Source organism: Pinus tabuliformis, chromosome 4_2 (genome assembly GCF_031772625.1).
Source record: "Pinus tabuliformis cultivar Carrire ecotype Pingquan chromosome 4_2, CPIR1, whole genome shotgun sequence".
In the NCBI taxonomy this organism is placed as follows: Eukaryota; Viridiplantae; Streptophyta; class Pinopsida; order Pinales; family Pinaceae; genus Pinus; species Pinus tabuliformis.
This window is the reverse complement of record NC_142304.1, coordinates 1,173,704,013-1,173,727,142: the sequence shown is the minus strand read 5'-3', so window position 1 is coordinate 1,173,727,142 and position 23,130 is coordinate 1,173,704,013. Positions and strand designations below refer to the sequence as shown.

Sequence of the window (23,130 nt, the reverse complement as noted above, 5' to 3'; positions counted from 1 at the left end):
TTTTATTTTTTTATTTTGCACCTATACCAACCAGTTTCTGTAATTCTCATGATTCTCTCAATTTGCATACCACCAAAGTTTTGTTTTATGCCAATATTCACCCTTTAAATCCTTCAAACAATAACTGTCACAAAAAACATAACAATTTTTTATTTGTATTTTTTATTTTTAAAAAATGATAACAATCATAACATAACAATAACAATCATAACCTAACATTATAAAACAATATATTAATACAATCATATATTATAACATAACAAATTACAATTAAAAATACATAACAAACATAACAACAATTATATACAACAAATTACATAACAAATAACAAATTGCAACTATAACAATTAATACAATTAATATATTAATATACAATCATAACAAACATTAACTATAATTAGAACTAAAAATATATAATTAAATACAAAAGTAAATGCAAATCAAATCAAATCAAAAGAAAAGCAAAACAAATGCAAAATAAAACACAACACATGGAATTGAAGGCATATGGAGTACATCGAGTTTTCTTATCCTGTGTGTCTAGTTTCGTTAATCTGTTTCGTTAAGCTTCTGCAAGTTGCATCCCTGAGCAGGGATTCGGTGCAATCCCTAAAATCCCCCATCTCTCCAAGGTTTGGACAGGAACTTCACGTGAAACCTGATCTGGTAGGTGCAAAGAATCATGCTGGAGGCGCTTGTGGGCAAGCATCACGACAAACGTTCGCATTCAGCCAAAAATGGTCGTCCCAAAAAGAGTGGATGTGGTGGCAAAGGCACTTGGGGAGGATTATTCGACACTGATGGGGATTTACACGTTCACTTGGGCCATCAAACATATTGCTGCGAGGTTGTGAGCTGAAAAATAGTTCTTGGGTTGTTGGAGTCGTTGTTTATGCTGGTCAAGAGATCAAAGCGATGTTGAATAGCTCAGGTGCACCATCAAAATGAAGTAGATTGGAATCCCATTTGAATAGGGATACATTGTTTCTATCCTCGTTTCTCATTATCATGTGTGCAGTTGTGGGAGTAGGCATGGGTTTCTAGTTGCATCGCCATAAGGATGAGATTTTGTTATCATTACCAGAAGACGCAAGCAGTTTTGACACAATGTTTTGAATCATGTTTTGTGATCAAACCAAAACAAATCAGGAAAAATGAAGACATGGGTTTTTTTCATAACAAAATGAATTTCATAACACAGAAATCATTTCCTTGGCATCCTAACAGTTTGAGAGGAACTTTCAGTTCTTTGGGACCCTGTTTTGGTATTTGCATGAAAAAATAGTTTTTTTTTAAATTAAATCCAGGGACTGTTACGGATTTTGATGGCAGTGAAGGTTGTGGCTTGTTGAATGAGGATGAAGAGACTGCTCAGATAAAATGGTGTGGGCACAATTACTGCATATCATGCATCCTTCAATGGGCTTCTTACGTGGACAATCCTTGGTGTCCTCAATGCAAGCACTGTTTCTCCTCGATGTATGTGTATAGAGCACTAGATGGGAGCATGCACGATCACGTGCTTGAAGAAAGCATAAGCCTGCTGTTGCGAGAATCATGTTTGAGATTTTTCCACCCTACGAGGCATATGATGAACAAGATGATTACCCATACGAAGATGAGATTAACGAGGAATATTCTTGGAGTGTAGTGAGAGATCTAGTGACAGTCATTGAAAATGAAGAACAAATTTCTATAAGAGAAGATTTTTTTATTATGACTCAAACTATGGGTAGCAGATCTGCAATTAAATTTCCAGCAAGATTTTTTTATTTTAAAATAATTCAATAGATTTTCTGAAGAGAGCATAGCGGGGAAGAGAGCATACTAATTTCTTGAATTAATTTTATTTCTGCAGGTTAGTGTGGATGGATAATAAACGTAATTAAGATCTGTGATCAAACCTCGCATTATCTACACTCTTTCTGCCATGTTGCATGGGCGTTTAGACTCTCGGAAAACAAAGCTTTCCGATAATCAAGCTCTTGGCTTACCCGTGATACATAAACAAGATATAGAAATGTGATGATGAAATATCTCTTACTGTGCCATTGAATTTATTCATTTAATCATGATGATTTATTATTACATTTCATGTTTTGAAAATAAGACAAAAAACTTCTCATGACTTCTAATGAGATCTCATTTTTATTTTTCTAATCTATTCTACCTATCTTTCTTGAAAGATTTATTTATTTCCTAGGTAAAAGAATGCTTCCAGTGAAGCCACCTATGGACTAAGAATTTGAAAATGCTCACATCAAGATTTAAAATTTTTACCTTAGGATTTGCAAGTATGTGAGTAACTTGTCTTAGAGTTGGCTCAAGGTTATTGTCCTTGCTCTCCAAGAAGTACCTGTTCAACACTGTCAAATTCTTCATCCGTAGATGGATGAGTGAGAAATGGGCGATTTAAAATAGAAACTGAATTTAAATTAACTATGTGCAAAAATAAAAATGCTCCAAACTTTGAACTCATTTATGAACCTGCCGTCACCAAGTTCCACAAATTAGTCCATAAAAACGAATGCATAAAATAATTACTAAATCCTTCTAGTTGCACTTCCCCGGCAACGGCACCAAAATGTTTGGTCTAAAATGCGGATGCAAATCAGAGTTCAATTAATGTCAACCCGGGAAGGTAAACTTAGAAGTACCACCTATAGGTCTAGAGAGATTTCTTATTTGTCTGAGATCTATTGGTTCTCTTACAAGAACACATTCGACAAGATCTCTTCCAATAACTAAACAAACTAGATAGATTCCTAACTTGTCGGAGATCTTAAGGTTCCCTTACAAGAAAACATGAATTTTAAGATCTCTTCCAACAACTAAACAAACTAGAGAGATTCCTAATTTTTCAGAGGTATTAAGGCTCCCTTACAAGAACACATGAATTTTAAGATCTCTTCCAACAACTAGAATATCTAACAAGAACTTAAAAGCTGAAATGAAATAAAAACATAAATTAAATTATACCTAAAATAAGCATGCAAGTGAGGCCATGGGGGCCCTCCATAACTCCAAAAGCACACCACTTCAAAGGAGACTCAAATGTAGAAGCAACAAAATCAAAGTATGATTCTTTATTTCCAAATATCCATCATGATGCACAAACCAACTCTAAGATTACAAATGGAACTCTAAATTACAAATGGAGGAGATTGTACTCCTATTTATACAATTGGATGAGATAACAAACTCATAATGATGATCCACTAATCTCTCTTTAATTCCATACATCTCTCAAGCATCTAGACACATAACCCCCTTTTGTCCTTGATCTTCTCCATGAGATCAAATCTTCTCCATGAGATCAAATCTTCTCCATGAGGCTTATCTTATCAAATTCAAATTTGATCATTCAAGGCCACATAAAAGTGTCTTGGAGGCTTCCTTTGTACCTACACATGTCACAAAAACAACACACTTTCCATATACGAAGTAAAATATATTATTTTCTAATATTTAATCAAGAATTTCTCTTAAAAATGCTTGAAAATAAATAATATTTGGAAGATATAAATGAGACCCATTAATGATGAACAATAGGGAAAATGAAGTGACATGGTAGCGAATAATGAGCGATATAATGGAAGCTGTTAGAGTTGGTCTGGTCAGCCCTCCGTCAGAGATCAAAGCTCTTTCTGCATTTCAATTTTAGGTGTCCCGCTCCATCCACTCAGCTGCATTTCGCTAGGGACATGTCATGATCTGATGGAGAAAGTCATGCTACTCATTTTCCCTCATGTCTGGCCCCTGCTGGTTCAGGTCTTGATCCACAATCACTGAAATTCATGATAGCCAAGGTCTGGTCATATTACAGGTCAAAGTCCTTTTTATTGCTGGGTCTAGGAAATCATCAATGTGGTTTTTGAAAAAACATGTCCAGAACAAAGTCATGTAGGCCAGAGGGAGATCTTATATAGCTATGGTTCAAGAAAGCATCATCATCACCTAAAGAGACATCGACTCTTCTTCAAAACTCTGTTTTCAAGAAAAGTCAAACAAGGTCAACTATGACAAAATTTTCCAAAAAATCGACAGTTGACATTTTCAAATGCAGTCATGGATTTCAAAGCCAGAGGCCCAGTCACACAGTCCCCGCAAAGAAATGCCGAAAATTTTATCATGAGAGCTAAAATTTCAAAGAAAAAGGGAAAAAGCAGAGTGTTTTAAAGTCAATAAAAAGTGCAAAACATAAACATTATAAAGTGGGTTTTCAAAGAAGAAAAAATTGAACCCAACTCTCTCAAAGCCTATATATATTTGTTTTCACCCAAAACTAAGTCATTGTTATATGCAAAAGCTTGAGAGAGGCATTGTTGAAGAAAAAAGAGCTAAGGAGGAGGAATTCGAGTAAGGAGGGCAAGTTTCTAGGTGGCGATACGCATACATCAGGGTGTGCGGCGAACATGGAGGGTGCAACGCACCAGCAGCCAACCCACAGTGAAAAACCAACAAGAGCGCAAAGCACTCAAGGCGCGTGGCGCACTGGGCTTGGCGCGCGACGCACACAGCCAGGTGCCTAAAAAACACTGCAATTCATCTCAAATCTCGGCGAAGTCAGCGAATCAAGAGGTAGGCCATGATCGACACCTCTTCTCGATCACTTTTGTCATTAATATGAGGTTTGTAAGACGTCTGATGGTACCCAAAAGCTCAATGGCCATCCATGGAAAAATCACCAAGGAAAACGAAAAATGGGGTCACAAAAAGTGATGATGACCACCAAGGTTTTGTTTCCCCTCCCCTTGTCCCCACATTCCTCGTCATAGTCACCTCATTTTCACCTCCATTCCATCATGCTCCCCAAAGAAACCACCCTAAAATCGACCTAAAAGCCCTCTCCCCTGTTTTCCAAGCAACTGTAGGGTGAAGTTAAGTGCACGGCGCACACACAAGGTGGCACGGCGCACTGGGAGCCCGGCCACAGTGTTAACACTGCACTAGCACGGCGCATACCCGGCGCACGACGCACGGGGTAAAGCGCGCGGCACACAAGCCTGTGAGCCTAAAAAAGCACCAAATCTCCCAAATTTTTGTAAATTGGCTCTCAACATTGCAAAAGTGCCCATAAATCTTTTAACCATTGATCCTTAACTCAAGGAAAAATATGTTTTGGTGACCATGAAATCAAAAGAAATTTTTTTTAACCAAACCCAAAAATGACATAAAGGAGGACAAAAAGCTAGGGTTTTTGCTACAGTAATACAATTGCTAAATAAGCTCTTATCCTACCTTGATCAGCTAATTTCCCTGTAGCATTTTCCCCTTACCATCACCCTAGCTATATTGCAATCATATCTATTTGTCCCCTTTATTCCTATAGCTAAGAATATCCCAAACCCTACCCCATCAAAACAATACCCCAAACACTCCCAAGTCCCTGATAAATTTCTCCTTTAAACCCCTATTCCCCTTTTCATCATTCCCCTCCTAACACTTCCCTTGTTGGGACACCAAATTAACCTCAATTTTCACTCCATTTTCACCTGTATCCTCATTTTGTCACCTCATTTCATCATATTATCATTACATAACCCTATATTTCCATTACCATATGAGTTTATATTTTCATTTTCCAAAGTTATTAATTTCATGTATTTAGAGTGAATTTATGATTAAAATTTAGAGAAATAACATGTATTTGCTTATACCTAAAAGTGGCTTGAGTTTGATGACATGTGTAGATCATTTGGAAGTTTCCAAGGCACCCTTATGTGGCCTCCCAAGATCAAATTCGAATTTCAACTCAAGAGGTGGACCATATTCCAAGAAGAAAGATCATGGAGATTTTGATGTGTCATGGGATTTGTATCTAGTATTTAGGGATAAGTTGAGACAAGTATGGGTCTAGTAGATATTTAAGGGATCTACATTTATTGAGTAGATATCCCTAATTCATGTATAAATAAGAGGAGCATCCTCCAAATCATGTTATGATGAGGAGGAGGGAGAGAAAACAATTATCAGTTATTCATTAGCACCAAATTTATGATTGTTCATTCAACATGAATAATATCATTTTCTCCAAATCATGAGTTATGAGTGTTGTTTGATTCTTAAGGTGTGATAGTTGTTCATGTGTGCTCATTGAGGAATGGAAGGATCCCCATACTGAGATAAGTACACTTTGTTGTAAAGTAATGTTGTGAATATACTAATTTTAATTATGATGTTCATATTATTTCTTTGTTGTAAATACTTGTAGATAATTTCAGTATGAATTCATGTTGTGGCCATGTTTTGTTGTGTGAAGGTTGATCTCCTTTCAGTAGCTAGTTTTGATGTGAGAAGGAAAACCAGGAACTCCTAAGTTAGGAGTCTCTTCTCCATGAGCTAGATTAAATTGAAATAAGATTTACTTTCTCATATGCTTTCCTAGATTACATTTATGTGAATATTGATTCCCTTTCAGTATCTAGGGAAATCAAGTCCTCCTAAGTTAGGAGACTCTTCTCCATTAAGAACTATACTGAAAATAATATTTACTTGCTTTTATTTATATGCTTTCTTTCTTGCTTTTATTTATATGCTTTCTTTCTTGCTTTCTTAGGTGTTTGGTAATGTTATTATAGGAAGATTGTAGCAGGACAATCAGGACTCTTGAACGAGAGACTCTTATCTATCTTCTAAAGTAAAATAATTCCATTGATCAAACATTTTTTATGCTTTCATAAAATAGATCTGATAGTTTAGATTTGTAATATACATTTCCATTCTAAACAAACTTCCTACACCTGTTTCATCTAAGGTCCCATATATTTTGGTTTGCTTCTAAGTTTACGATACCCCGGATTGATAAATTAAATGATAGGGATTTAGCAGACAACTAAATCGCCCAACATTTTGGCGCCGTTGCCGGGGAAGCAAACTTAGATGTAAGCTAGTTAAGAAGATTGTTTAGGAAGAAAGTGTATTTAAGATCATTTAGGGTTAATTGCATTTAGGAATTTTCATTTAAGTTTATTCTCATATAGAAAACATAGAAATAGAACACAAATAAGAAAACCCACATTCACTAAAAAAACAAAAAAAAAAACACAATAAAAACAATGAGTATAAGTTTGGAACAACTCGCTCAGATCCTAGCAAGTGTTAGAATCTCCTCTTCTTGCGAAGAAGAGATCTTGACAGCAGCCAAAAGCTTAACTACTCCTCTAGAAGAAAACAATGAATTAACATTTGAAAAATCATCCTGTATATCTAATGATGAACAATTATTTGAACAGGAGAATGAGGAGGACGAAGAGAAGTTACAGCATGATCTGAATCAGAGTGGATATCATGCCTATGAAAGCTTTATCGACAAGTGGTTTCGATGGTTTCAAACAAGTACGAGGTTAGATCGATTTTGTTTTTATTTCATTAGATCATACTCACAAAAACTAGATTTGATCATCCTTGTATAGTTTCATTTTAAAATTGCGAAATTGAAAATGAATATATTTTTACTACTATTGTGTGAATGGTTACACTGGAAATTTAATTACACGTAATAGTTTGTAATTTTCAATTAGCATAGAGTAGGTAGGATTCTATTTTATGTTTCAAATAAATATGCTCTCCTCCTGCATTTTCACACGATCTCAAGGATCAGAAAGTAGAATGTTTATAAATGTTTTCAGGGTAGCAATATACTTGTCTCCATTTGCTAAAAAAATCATCCTAGATCAATAAAAAATCTTAGGTCTTTTTAGGGTTAGAATAAAATTTAAATGCTCTTTAAAAGATTTCAACTTTAAAACAATATATAAAAAAAAATAAAAAATAAAAAAAATTAGGAATGAAATTCAATTTGTAAAAATAAAATCATCATAAATAAATTTAATTTCTTAATTGGAAAAGAAATTTAAATTTTAGTTAAAAAAAAAAAAAAATATAAGATAAATTTCATTTTTTTTTTAATTTTTAATTTTTAATAACAATACAATATAAATAAATAAAACAATTAATTTCTTTTTCCTTTTGTAGTTTTTTTAACACAAAACAAAATAAAACAATTTTAGTTTCAAAAAATAATTTTAATTTAGTTTAAAAAAATTTATGTATCATAAAAAAAAATATATATTATTTTAGAATCAAATTTCATTTTTTAGTTTTTAACACAATAACATAAATAAAGAAAAAAAATCAAAACCTTTCATACAAACAATGAATAAAACAATAAAGAGGTCGAATCATATAAAAACAAACATACAAAATCCCATACGGCATTGAAAAAAAAAACCAAAGGCCCGAAGTTATTCGCCCTGGAGAAATTTGCATTACGAGTTGCATTTAGATTTATGTTCTCGTTCCGCCTCTTTAAACCTGCAAAAACAAAAAAAAAAAATCGCTGCTCTTCTGTATTCAACATGCTCTGGTTATTTTCGCATGTGTGAGCGCAAGGACCAAAAGACTCTTGACAAATTGCGTACTGAAAGTGTTGGAACTACTACACACCTACATGTAGACTCTTAGTTAGAGCATGTGACTGCATGCAAGATTCTTTTTGCATGTTGGAACTACTACACATCTACATGCGGACTTTTAGTTAGAGCATGGGATTGCATGCAAAATTCCTTTTGCATGATTTACTCCTTGATTTGCTCCTTCTTTAACTCCACAACTGACTAGTTATCTCCGGAACTTGTTGTAGGTGTTGAGTCTTCTCATTGATCACCACTATAGTCATTACCTTGGGATCTTCACCCAGTGATGCTATATCATGAGCATTGTAACATAATTTTCAATAGAATCATTATTTTCTTCTTTCGATTTTCTTTTAGTGCTTTTGCTCTGCAAAGCTGTGTGTTCAACCTTTACTAGCTAGATTCATCTGTGCAGGTTTTCTAACACATTTACATGGTATCAGAGCCCACAGGTTGCTAGATAAAAGGCGCATCAGTACTTTATTTTGCAAGTATTACAGCTTGGAGATCGAAGATTGACAGAAAAATGGAGTTTCCAAAAGCATCGATCCTAACACCGTACAACTATCATGAATGGAAGGATCAAATGGCTCGATACCTTCGTCATAAAGGGTTGTACAGGATTACCATGGCTACAGAAGTGGAACCCACTTCAGCCATAGAGAAATCCAAGTACCTCAACCGTATGGATGAGGCTCACGGATCCATATGCATGTGCATCTCTCCAGAGTTGCAGTTTCATCTATCTGCCTGCAATACTCCCAATGAGATTTGGAAAAAGGTTGAAGAGCTCTACGGGAAACAGGATGAGATGAAAGGACATCTGCTCGAAGTGGAACTGCTATCATTGGATCCACGGAACTATGACAGAATTCAAGACTTCTTCACCAAATATAATGATCTATTGCTGCAACTCAAGGGTTGTGGAATTGACAAATCCAAGGAGGAGAGTCGCCAAGTTCTCTCTATTATGTCAAAGCTCGGACCAGAATACTCCGTCTTTGTGTCTACATTTCATTCAGTAAGGCTCGCAACAGGTAAATCCTACACTATGCCTTCTCTCAAAGAATTTATGGAGTCCCTTATTTTTGAGCAAGATAAACTCATTGGCATGGGGAAAATCAAACCTCCAAAAGCACATGCACTTGCTGTGCATGATGGCAGCCACAATAAAAATCACAGATCTGATTCAAATCAGAAAAATCAGCAGCAAAAAGACAAAGGAAAAGCACATTCCCATCCAAAGAAGGAAGGGTACACCAAGCCCTTCAATGACTCCTCCGGCTCGAGAAATGAGAAAGGGAAGAAAGGAAACAGATGCACCTACTGTCAAAGAGGATTCCATCCAGAATCCTCTTGCATGAAGAAACAAATTGACCAAATGGCAGAAATCCTTCAGAAGCATAACCTTGGGGACCACATCCCTCAGGGCGCCAAGAAGAAAACTGAGGATCCGCCACACGGAAAAGGTAACAATTTTCATGCTTTAGTTGCAATTAATTCTTCTCCTGATGCATGGATTATAGATTCTGGTGCATCACATCATATGGCTGCTGCAAAAGAAATATATTCCTCTTTGGATGCATGCAAAGGACCTCCCATCCTCATGGGAGATGACTCACCTATTGAGGTCACCGGAAAAGGTAGAGTGGAACTTTTACACGGAAGCTTTGAAGATGTGCTTCATGTTCCAAAACTTTCGGTAAACCTGCTTTCAGTTTATCAGATCACTCATTCCGGCACCGGAAAGAGAGTGGAATTCACTCCAGATGCAGTGAACATATATGATCTACATAGCAATGCCAAAATTGCAACTGGTGAGGTAAACAATGGAGCCAGACTGTATACATTTTCTGAATTTATTGAATCTGAATCCTCCTTATTGCTTACACATGCTGATGATAGTAGTAGGCTTTGGCACGAGAGGTTTGGTCACTTAAATTACAGGTATATGCAGCAGCTAAGCAAGAATGAGATGGTGGAAGGCTTGCCAAATATCAGTTTCTCCAAAGGAGTTTGTGAAGGGTGTGTTCTTGGCAAACATCCCAGAGAAAAGTTTGACACCGACAAGACTCACAGAGCATCCTCTCCTCTAGATCTGATCCATAGTGATCTCATGGGGCCTTTTCCTCATCCTTCCATCAACAAAGCAAGGTATGTGCTTACATTTATTGATGATTTCTCACGGTATACTTGGGTGTATCTTCTCAGGAATAAATCTGAAGTTTTTGAGCACTTTGAAGATTTCAAAGCACTAGTTGAGACACAGTCAGAGAGAAAGATCAAAGCCCTCCGTACAGACAATGGGGGGGAATATGTTAACACAGCACTTCAGAACCTTTGCCTTCAGTCCGGCATACAGTTGCAGTATACAGTTCCATACACTCCGCAGCAGAATGGAGTTGCTGAGAGAAAGAACCGATCTCTCAAAGAGATGGCTTCCTGCATGTTGCATGCCAAGTCACTGCCTCATAAGCTTTGGGCCGAAGCACTTAATTGTGCTAACTACATCCAGAACAGATCTCCTCATAGGTCTGTCAAGGACCAGACCCCCTTTGAGGCTTGGAGCGGCACTAAACCAGAGGTCACTCACCTCCGTGTTTTCGGCTCTCGAGCATGGGCCCGGATCCCCTCTGAAAAGAGGAAAGCTCTTGATCCACAGAGCATTGAGTGCATCTTTGTTGGATACCCTGATGGTGTGAAGGGATATCGACTCTTGATTCCCTCTACGGACAAGCTCATCATTGAGCGAAGTGTCAAATTTGAGGAAAGTCTCTCGCATGCACCTCAAGCGCCGCATGCAGACACTTTTTATCTACCTCATGTCCGAGATGATGACTCAGTACATTCAGATGCCGATACAGATCATGCAGATGCCGAGGAAGAGCATGCAGATGCAAAGACAGAGTCTTCAGATACAAATCTAATGCATGCAAATGATGATCCACATCCAAGCCCAAATCGGGCTTCCAGCAGTGAATCATATTCCCCTGTCATAAATCAGAGAACAAGGAGCTTACGTGAGATATATGCACAAGACCAACCAGCTGCTAGAAATGGTCTTGTGGGGGACAATTCTGATCTACAGAGGACTAGCTCAGAGTTTATTGATCCTCCTCTTGTCCTCACTGCCGCTGAACCATCGCCCTCCTGGCATTGTCATTTGGTTCAATCTTCTGATCCACAGTCTTATGCTGAGGCTGCTGGGCATCCATCTTGGGAGTCCGCCATGGAGGAGGAGTATAACTCCCTCCTCGAGAACCAGACTTGGGATCTGGTCCCCCTTCCTTCAGGAAGGAAACTTGTCCGATGCAAATGGGTCTACAGGACCAAGAGTGCTGCAGATGGGCAAATCACCAGACGGAAAGCAAGGCTAGTAGCCAAAGGCTTCCAACAAGTGCATGGCATTGATTATGACGAGACCTTTGCTCCAGTAGCAAAGATGGATTCCATACGCCTTACACTTGCCATTGCGGCTGCCCAACGGTGGGAAGTACATCAGATGGATGTGAAGAATGCCTTTCTTCACGGAGACCTATCTGAGGAGATCTACATGGAGCAGCCACATGGTTTCATTCAGGATTCATCTTTGGTCTGCAGACTGAAGAAATCTCTCTACGGCCTTAAGCAAGCCCCGAGAGCTTGGTACGCGAAGATGGATTCTTTTCTCTTATCACAAAACTTTGAAAGATGTAAGTCTGATCCGAATGTTTACATGCTTAGGACAAATGATTCTCTTCTTATCTTAGTTTTGTATGTAGATGATCTCCTAATCACTGGCAGCTCAGCTTCAGCCATTGCTACAGTCAAGAGGGCCTTGCATGATAGGTTCTTGATGACGGACATGGGTCCATTACACTTCTTTCTTGGTCTTGAGATTAGCCAGAATGCCACAGGCATCAAACTCTCTCAGGCTAAGTATGCACGGGATCTCCTCGAGAGATTTCGCATGACTGACTGCAAGCCATCACCGACTCCTTTTCTGTCTGGGGTCCGCCTTGAGGATGGAGGTGACACTCCATTAGTTGACAGCACTCTCTACCGACAGCTAGTGGGGAGCTTATTGTACCTCACCCACTCCAGACCAGATCTCTCATATGCAGTAGGGGCAGTTTCCAGATACATGCAGGAGCCGCATGAGCTACACTGGAATGCTGCCAAGCGCATCCTCCGATATGTGCAGGGTACCATCACCTTCGGGATTCACTATGCAGCAGGCACTTCATTGAATCTCCTTGGCTTCACAGATTCTGATTGGGCGGGAGACAGCATTGATCGCAAGTCCACCTCCGGATATTCACTCAGTCTAGGATCTGGCCCTATCTGTTGGTCGAGCAAGAAGCAGGCTGCTATTGCTCTCTCTTCAGCTGAGGCTGAGTACCGAGGTGTAGTCAACATCACCATTCAGGCTCTGTGGCTACAACATTTCCTCACTGAGTTGGGCGTCCAGTTCCACCAGCCCATTGTCATCTGGTGTGACAACCAGAGCACTCTCAAATTTTGCAGGGATCCAGTACAGCGGCAGCGGACGAAGCATATAGAGATCCATATGCACTACATCAGAGACTTAGTACATGATCGGGTCATTGATTTGCAGTTCTGTCCTTCAGCAGAACAGATTGCAGACATCTTCACCAAGACATTCACTGAGCAGAAGTTTCGCTCTTTGCGTGATCGTCTTGGAGTGAAGGACATGATTGCTTAGCAACTGTATTTTTCTTCCTCTTCTCTTTTGATTACATTGTATTTTGAGGGGGGGTTTTTCCCACGAGGTTTTCCCTCTTTCCTCAATTTTAGTACAAGTTGCACTGTATTTTGGGTGACCTTTGGCCTTAGTTGCCAGGGCCCATTTTCTATTTTTCCCATAGTGGTGTTCAGGGGGGGTGTTGGAACTACTACACACCTACATGTAGACTCTTAGTTAGAGCATGTGACTGCATGCAAGATTCTTTTTGCATGTTGGAACTACTACACATCTACATGCGGACTTTTAGTTAGAGCATGGGATTGCATGCAAAATTCCTTTTGCATGATTTACTCCTTGATTTGCTCCTTCTTTAACTCCACAACTGACTAGTTATCTCCGGAACTTGTTGTAGGTGTTGAGTCTTCTCATTGATCACCACTATAGTCATTACCTTGGGATCTTCACCCAGTGATGCTATATCATGAGCATTGTAACATAATTTTCAATAGAATCATTATTTTCTTCTTTCGATTTTCTTTTAGTGCTTTTGCTCTGCAAAGCTGTGTGTTCAACCTTTACTAGCTAGATTCATCTGTGCAGGTTTTCTAACACATTTACAGAAAGAAAAGCTAAAATTGATGAACTTAAAGAGCGGACAAATTATTATCTGACTCAGCAGCTTATTCAGAGATATGACCTTGATCCTGCTCCAAAGGCAGCGATTGCTAGTGTTTTAGCATCCAAATTAGGGACAGAGTCAGGTTTGAATTTCACCATACAAGATGATGCAGGCATTATCCAAAACCAAGCAAAAAGCCATGATGTCGAAGTTGTACCATCTGCTGGGCTTAGAAACAGGAAACATTCCCATGAAAGGAGTGTTAGTGATGGTAGCATTTCGACTGAGCAATTGGCTGACGATCAAGATGGTTCTGCAGCATTGGTAAACCCTCAAGGTGGCACAAGGCAGCAGGGATATGTAGTTGAGCATCATCAAAAGGGTAGTGCGAGTGAAGGAGGTTGGACTTGCAGCGATGCTTGTTGGTGAAGATCCATCGCAATGTTATGCCCTGAATTATGGTAACTGTCACATTCACAATGGTTTGGCTAGGAAAGAAGATTTTCCATACGTAACATATTACTGCCCACACTGCCATGTGTTAAATGGTTTGCATCAAGCAGGATTTGGTGATATCGTAGCTGCGTCAGGAAGCTCCAGAACAATCATCGATGTAAATTCTTTTGTGGCGATTTCAACTGCCTGTAATTTTGCACGCATCTGCTAAACTCGGTTAGAGAAAAATCCTCCTAAAATTGGCCTCTCTGTTTTAATTCGTTGCTATCCTATCTTGATGAGATTTCCTGTGATCTCTCTCCACAGGATCTCGACTTCCCAATCCACGAATCATTCAAAAATATGATTTATTGGAATGACATAGTGACAAGCCCAACAATCCCACCAAATCTGCGAAGGCGAGAGGGTCTGATTTACGTGTTCATTTTAAAACTACAAGAGACACTGTGCATGTATGTCCTTTCTCTGGCAAAGAGCGCTAGGGTTATAGCTTTGCAAAGCTAACACAGATGCATTTGAGTATTTGCTCGGTCCTAGAGAGTTACGTTGGTGGTTTTCATCATTTCAATCGAGTTATGAGGGCAATATTGATGACGAATGGGTGTTTCCAACGCGGCGAGGAAGATCTTAAGAGTGTAGAAAAAGGGGTTTCGACACCCAATTTTTTCTCTCTGGCGGGACCTGTTATGCATTGGATCTTACTCGTTTTCGACCAGATCTTTCACTGTTATGTGATTTGTATTCAGATCGCAAGAGTTATGGGGATGCGGGGTCTGTTTGGCGTTAATATTTGTCTCTATTAGCATATCGAAGTGTGGATATAGCTGGGGGAGCTCTAACGTTATGGGACCCGAAGCTTTTCATCCCAAAACCAACAAGATCTATACCAGATCTGGCGATGAATAGTGAAAAAGATATTGAATTTCATTTTTTTTTTATTAAGAATCTTAATGAGAAGACTTTTGTTCATTGGATTCGGGGTTCGGATCCAATAAGAAACCTGAAGTAAATGATCCAAAAGAGTATGGGTATACCAGCCTTGTTCCAAGTCTTGGAATACGTTGGAAAGGTACTCCAAGTCAACCATCGGTTGGAAGTTTATGGTCGGGCCCGTTTACCGTAAGATCGAGGGAAAGCCCTTCGAAGTTCTGCGTCTCGCCAATAGAAAGGTGGATGGTGCGATCGTTAAGCTTGATAGTCATGTGCCTCCATCACTCGAATCAAGGACTTGTGAACTCTATGGGGCAGTGAAAAAGGCACCCGAAGCTGCCAGGTCGGTTGTGACTGACATTCGGCAAGTCGGTGTATTGGAAAAGACCAAGGAAGTCGCAACGACTTTGTACGTCAAGTCTGAACCTGCAGCCAAGAACTTCTATAACAAGTATGAGCCTTTTGCAGTAGAATTGTCCCTCTCGGCCTGGTACAAGCTGCGTCAGAGTTGTGGAGATGCTTATACAACCGAGTGCTTATTGTGTCGAGAAGTACAATTATGGTGTTCAGTATTTATCTGATGGGGAGTACTGGGTCACGGCTTACCTTCCTGTGGTTCCTGTGGAGAAGTTAAAAAATTCAATTCGCAAGGAATTGGGAACGAAGAAAAATGGATCCAAAATTAATGAAGTTGCAGAGATTATTCAGTAGATAACTCTACTGAAGAATGAAATTCTTCTGTTGCGATTACCTTTGCTGCCCACTGACTTGCCCAAATTTTGTGAGAAAATGAATTTGACGGTGATGTAAGCATTTAAATCAGGGTAAGGTCTAATGGGTTGGGGCATGATTGGAATTTTGTTTTTTTTATTTGACAGACAATTTTTTTTTTTTATTCATTATGTTTTTATCTTTTAGGTCAAAGAACATTATAATTAAAAATTAAAAAATAAAAAAAAAAAATCAAATCAAATAAAAAAAAAAATTAAAAAATAAAATAAAATAAAATTCAAACAATTCAAAATAAAAAAAAATCAAAACAATGCAAAACATTTTTTTTATTTTAATAACAATCCAAAGTAATTTTTAATTTAAAAAAAAAAAATCAAAGCCATTAAAAAAAATATTAAAACAATTCAAAAAAAAAAAAACCAATTAAAAAATAAAAAAATTTCAAAATAATTAAAAAAAATTGCAAATGGAAATTTCTTAACAGCTGGAAACATTTTATGCTAACTTGTCTTGTTGGAGTTGGGAACTAGCGCACAAAGGCAACAGGTAAAAAAATTCATTTCATTTTATTTTGTTGCTAGCATTTATACTTGTATTTTATGTTCTTCAAAAAGCTCTCACAATTTTCATGCAAGATTTGTACTGAGCTTTGACAGGTGCGCGATGATCCAAGTCCATGTAGATGTGATCTCTCGAAATCACATTCATTATTGAAAGCTTGAAGGAGTTAATTACAAATGTCATGACATTTGTGGCTACAGAGAAATCTTTTGCGTCATGATATGTTACCCACACTTCTCCTTCAAAGCCTCATCAGTCATCCATGTTAAAGTCCATTGATTCATTGCCTTATCCATCATGACTTCATACATGTCTACTTTTCTGAGTCACATACATTTTTGCCTACCATTCAGTTCATCCTTTTTGCCTCATGAATAAACCATCCATCTCTCTATATTGCCTTGCTTTCCTTGCCATAAAAACTGTTTGACCATAACATCTTGTATCTATAGTCCTACCAATCATTTGTACGAACTCGCATTGACTGATGTGGGATTCCTTAAAGCCCACCTTTCAACAAGTCTTGACCCATCGACCTCAACACCTTATCTGGGACAAATACTAGAGTCATTATTAGTACCTTGAGGCTTGCATGCCCTAATGGCAAGTCTTCTCGCCAACGAGCAATGGGAATACATTAATGTATCTTGTTTGTTGGATCTTGCAATGGCTCGATATCAGCTCATTCATTCGGACTTTGCAAGATGTACTTGGGTACCTTGGCACTCATTGACATTAATGATGAGTTTGCCTCACATTGGTTAACGACATTCATCAATGGTCGATAATCCAATGACTTCTTTCCATGTTCGACATCGACACATTCATTCACATGGAAAGAATTATGCCACGGTATGGGACGAGATGAAGACTATATGATTCAGGAGCAGGTTATTTTATACTTTGGAACAGATTCAGTAGCAGTAATAAAGGATCCACATTCTCGACTTCATCCATCATATATGCAACCAAGACACAGATCACATTCTTGTATTCTTCATTCCATGATTCAACGGCAGAAGCTACACTTTTCTACATATACACACTTTGTCCACTCAGGTAAGTAAAGGTATGTTCTTTTCTAGCTTTTTATCATAAAATTCCTTTAATACTAAAATTATAATTTTTTGAAAATGTTTCACCATGTTCATATTCACATTCATACTCCATTATCACCTTCCATATGTCATATATGTCCTTTCTACACATATCATCCTAACCAACATACTTTTTCCAAACAACTACTATTGCATTATGATTCAAATGTTACATGTTTTGCAAATAATGATCAAAGAAAGAATGGTTGATTAAACGTTTTCAAAGTCTTTTGATGCAACACAAAAACAATAAAAGTATTGTTACACAAGAACCAATACTAAACAAATTTTGGTTGTCACACAAGAACCAACCAAAATAATATGTTGCAGTCAAATGTTTTTAAGAGAAAAGACTTTGCAAAAAGGAACAAAGTTGTCAAAAAGAAAATTATGTGAAGTTAAAAAAATCGACATCAGCCAAAGTACATGTAAAAGAAAGACAATTCAAAAGATCAAATCATGATCAATGTAATAGATTGCATGAGGACATGCAATAACTTAAGTTGGGGGGTATGTTGGGCCACCAAATTAACCTCAATTTTCACTCCATTTTCACCTTTATCCTCATTTTGTCACCTCATTTCATCTTATTATCATTACATAACCCTATATTTCCATTACCATATGAGTTTATATTTTCATTTTCCAAAGTTATTAATTTTATGTATTTAGAGTGAATTTATGATTAAAAGTTAGAGAAATAACATGTATTTGCTTATACCTAAAAGTGGCTTGAGTTTGATGACATGTGTAGATCATTTGGAAGTTTCCAAGGCACCCTTATGTGGCCTCCCAAGATCAAATTCGAATTTCAACTCAAGAGGTGGACCATATTCCAAGGAGAAAGATCATGGAGATTTTGATGTGTCATGGGATTTGTATCTAGTATTTAGGGATAAGTTGAGACAAGTATGGGTCTAGTAGATATTTAAGGGATCTACATTTATTGATTAGATATCCCTAATTTATGTATAAATAAGAGGAGCATCCTCCAAATCATGTTATGATGAGGAGGAGGGAGAGAAAACAATTATCAGTTATTCATTAGCACCAAATTTATGATTGTTCATTCAACATGAATAATATTATTTTCTCCAAATCATGAGTTATGAGTGTTGTTTGATTCTTAAGGTGTGATAGTTGCTCATGTGTGCTCATTGAGTAATGGAAGGATCCCCATACTGAGATAAGTACACTTTGTTGTAAAGTAATTTTGTGAATATACTAATTTTAATTATGATGTTCATATTATTTCTTTGTTGTAAATACTTGTAGATAATTTCAGTATGAATTCATGTTGTGGACATGTTTTGTTGTGTGAAGGTTGATCTCCTTTCAGTAGCTAGTTTTGATGTGAGAAGGAAAACCAGGAACTCCTAAGTTAGGAGTCTCTTCTCCATGAGCTAGATTAAATTGAAATAAGATTTACTTTCTCATATGCTTTCCTAGATTACATTTATGTGAATATTGATTCCCTTTCAGTATCTAGGGAAATCAAGTCCTCCTAATTTAGGAGACTCTTCTCCATTAAGAACTGAACTGAAAACAATATTTACTTGCTTTTATTTATATGCTTTCTTTCTTGCTTTCTTAGGTGTTTGGTAATGTTATTATAGGAAGATTGTAAAAGGACAATCAGGACTCTTGAACAAGAGACTCTTCTCTATCTTCTAAAGTAAAATAATTCCATTGATCAAACATTTTTTATGCTTTCATAAAATAGATCTGATAGTTTAGATTTGTAATATGCATTTCCATTCTAAACAAACTTCCTACACCTGTTTCATCTAAGGTCCCATATATTTTGGTTTGCTTCTAAGTTTACGATACCCCGGATTGATAAATTAAATGACAGGGATTTAGCAGATAACTAAATCGCCCAACACCCTTGTCTTATTGTCCCCTTGGTAACAGATTGTTAGAGCATTCATCAGTGTCATTGGATTCAAAGGGCAGCATTAAACTCAGGGTACAAGCAGCAGTGATGGCATCAGAAAATTCATCAGATTATGAGGGGGATACACACAGTGACACATCTTCAGGAGAGAGGGCCCATAGGAGACATCACCGAAGTGGCAGACATCTCAGAGACGAGCCCAACACCCTCACAAAACTATAGGCATGCCCACTTGCCATGTCTTGTTTCCAGCACTTGGCATGTTATGAATTTTGCCAAAGGGTGGCAAATGTCAGAGTACATCATGAGTTGGCCCGCCTTTTTGCACTTCATCTACAGGGAGGCCAATCTGTCCTGGTGGGGGTCACTTTCACCTTGACATCGGAGGCTATATCAGTGGCAACAGGGATACCTAACGTTGGGGAGCAGTGGCATAAGAAAAAGAAGGTGGAGAGGCATCACTATGAGCCTTACATCAAGAACAGTTGTTTGAGCCAGCTCACCAGGGTTTTTCCCTTCAGATTTTTGCGGGAGGACTATGCCCCACTCATGAGATTGATCATGAAGTATTTCAGTTGCGAGGGGAGGTTTTCTCGCCTTTATGCCTATCACATCCGCTTGCTCATGCATTTCACCAGGGTGAAGACGATGAGCCTCCCATTTTTTATCTGCAACAACATTGAGAAGATGAAAAACTTCATGCAGCGCAAGACCCCACGATAGCAGCTAAACAGTGTCTATCATTTTTCTCTCATCCGGATTTTAGTGGACCATCAGTTGGGATTGCAGGGTATTGCTTGGGAGGACTTCATTTCCTGTGATTTCTTTAGCGCTCCACCGGTGATATCAGAGGCAGAACACAAGGTGGGAGGTCCTTGACATCAGGCTGAGCATGAGTTGGGAGGTCCTTCACATCAGTTTGAGCCTGAGATGGGAAGTCCTGCACATCAGTTTGAGAGCCATGAGACTACCACCATGCCAGTTTTCATCACATATCATAGAGGCTATCCGAAAGGCACCAGACCGTTGTTTGTAGCAGCAAAGCGAGTGTTATCTCCACCTGGGGTGGAAGGGGCCTCGCTTTTGCCATCAGCACCACAGGAGCAGGTTAAGGGCAAGGAGCCAGTGCAGGAGGAAGGGCCATCAGGTGAGCAAGAAACCGAGCTTGTTCTCCTCCAGGATGATGAGACCGATGCAGAACCCACCAATGAGGAGCTTATAGAGATTATCAAGGAGCAGCAATCAGAGATTGAAGACTTAACCATTGATTTAGAAAGGGCCAAGTGGAACATGAGCTACCTGGAGCGGAGAAACAAATAGCTTGAGAACCAATAGATGATCATGGAGCTACATAACATCCGTGAGTAGCGCCAAGCTGCTCAAAGAAGAAGGGTTCCGCTCACCTCTTTGGAGCAAGAAATCAATGAATATCGGGAGTCCAACCTTGAGAGGGTCAACATGCATTTGGAGAGGCTGTTGGAAAAAGAAAACAGGGAGAAAGACATGCTGAGGTGCTTGACTCATCACTACTAGGCCCGCAACATGAGTTCCAAGGCGAGAATCAGGAGCCTAAAGGCAAAATTGAGCAAAGAGAGAAAAGAGGCAAAAGAGGCAAAGGACGCAAAGGAGCAAGATCAGCTTAAAATATTGGCTAAGACTTCCTTGGCATAGCAAAGCACTTCATAGGGAACCTCCAGCCCAAATTCCAAAAAATTTGGGCACAAAACAGGAAATTTCTCCCTATGTGTTGCGCCACTGGCGTGACGCTAAAATTCTAGAGCTCCAATGGAGAAACCGCTTGCATATTCAGATTCAGCATCAAAAAATATGTCTACTGGTGTCTGGGCAAGAAATTTTGACAAGTTTTGGGTCTCCTAAAGGTAAAAAAACACCCAAAAATGGCCTCTCTGCCACTTTTTGGACACACAGAAAGCAGTCTTGGGAGAATGAAGCTTTGGAGGGGAAAATGAGCTTCAAATTCAGAAATTCTAGTTGGGTTGGAAAGTAGACGGGATAGGATTTCTAACAAGCCCACTTGGGAACATTTTGGACACCTGCAAGTGCCCCAAAATAGGCTCCAAAGTGGCACGACGCACAGGGAATTTGGCGCGATGCACAGGGGAAAAAACGGCCAAATTGCTCCCGTTTCGCGAAATTTCGGGTCGAGACTTCTCCAAGTGGGCCCGGTCATCTACTCTTTGGTTTTTTGGCACCAAGGGCAGCTTTTAAAGACTTTTCTCTCCAGGTGGGCATCTATCCAAGTGGCAAAAGAATACAATGGGTCACCGCAGCCAAATGGCATGCTTGAGAGCGCTGCACCTGTAGCTGATGGTTGGCTCTCCATCTCCTTTTCAAAATGATTTGAGTAACTTCCCAACCCCTAGGTGTTCTATCTCTTCTCTACACCTTCTATATATTGTAAGCAAGTTATTTGCAAAGGGTTGGCTAGCTTGTAACTTCTGGGAGACTGTGGGAAAGAAACTCTGTTTCTGCACTGTCTATTTTTGACAGAGAGTTAATGAAAGGCAATGGCTCTGTTTCATGAGATTCTTGTGGTTGTGAGTGTGGAAAATGTGTTCTTATGTTCCATATGTATCTTGTTATGTTTCATAATTCATTTCATGTTTCATTTCAGTGAAATTTTCTAAGTGAGATTAGGTAGAATTCAATTTATATTGCTCTGCCTGTGGGAAAATTTCATGTGCAGTGTTATTCTTTTGTTGAAAAGGATTCATGCGACCATGCCCTTTTCACTATCTTCGGTAATCTTTCCATTCCGCGTCACTTTAAGTTGAAATTTCTGCGCTTCCCACCTACCTTGCCTCACAGAATAATCTCTGCCTTCATTCTCAATTCTCTATTCTTTGCTAAGCACCAGTCCCATATACATCCCAGAAGCTCGACCACATTCAAAAATCTTTTCCAAAATCCTTTTTCACTTACTAGCCTAAGGTAAATATCGCATTGCAAGTCATCTCAGAACATTTTTCCTATCCATCCGTTGAGCGTGACTCGGAGAGAGCCCTCTCCTGCTCTGGTAGGGTTAGCTACCAGGCTGAGCGTGGTTTGTGGTTACCCTAATTTTTTCCTTCCTTCAGCGTGAGGTAGATTTAGGCGATAACATATTGGCGACCATACTTGGGACTTAAGTTGAAAATCAAATCCCCTTGTTTCATAAGAATTCTAGGCTTCCGGATGATGAGCTTAGGATTGGAAAGGCTGAGTAAGTTGATTGTGTCCCGTAATTCCTCTCAATAGCACGCTGGCTTCAAGATGATACACCAGAGCGAATCCGGACCCGGACCCTCCTCACATTTATGAAAATCCAAATTTGATCCCAAGACTCCTTCGTCAAGAAAGCACCATAACCCTCGTGTTCAAATCCCATTCATGTCCCGACATTTTTGAGTATCTTGAGGAGCTTGAGTTTGACGAACGGTTTGAGATATCACTGTTTGAATCTAAATCCGAAAAGGTTGTTGATTACACCGTCCCCGATCCGCAATTTCTTGTAGACCTTGAGACGGAAAGAGCTAATAGATTAATCGATAACTACATTGCCACACAGCCCCAAACTCCAAGTGCAAGCCCCTTGCAAACTGTGCATACTCCTCCAACACCTCCAAGGCCAAATCCACCGAGAATGATGGCTTCCCGTTTTGCTCCTCTTGTTTTGCCCCAAGTCCTAGATGACATGCCAAATGACTATCAAAGTAAAATCCCATTTTTTGATG

At 38.8% G+C, this 23,130-nt stretch overlaps 2 pseudogenes; both read left to right on the top strand.

Annotated features, from left to right (window-relative positions):
* LOC149173843 (uncharacterized protein At2g24330-like) overlaps positions 1-14,390 on the top strand; it is a 58,003-nt pseudogene extending 43,613 nt beyond the window's left edge.
* An 889-nt stretch (positions 14,391-15,279) lies between these two features.
* Positions 15,280-15,830, top strand: LOC149173842 (stress-related protein pseudogene; annotated as a pseudogene).
* Positions 15,831-23,130: the final 7,300 nt, after the last annotated feature.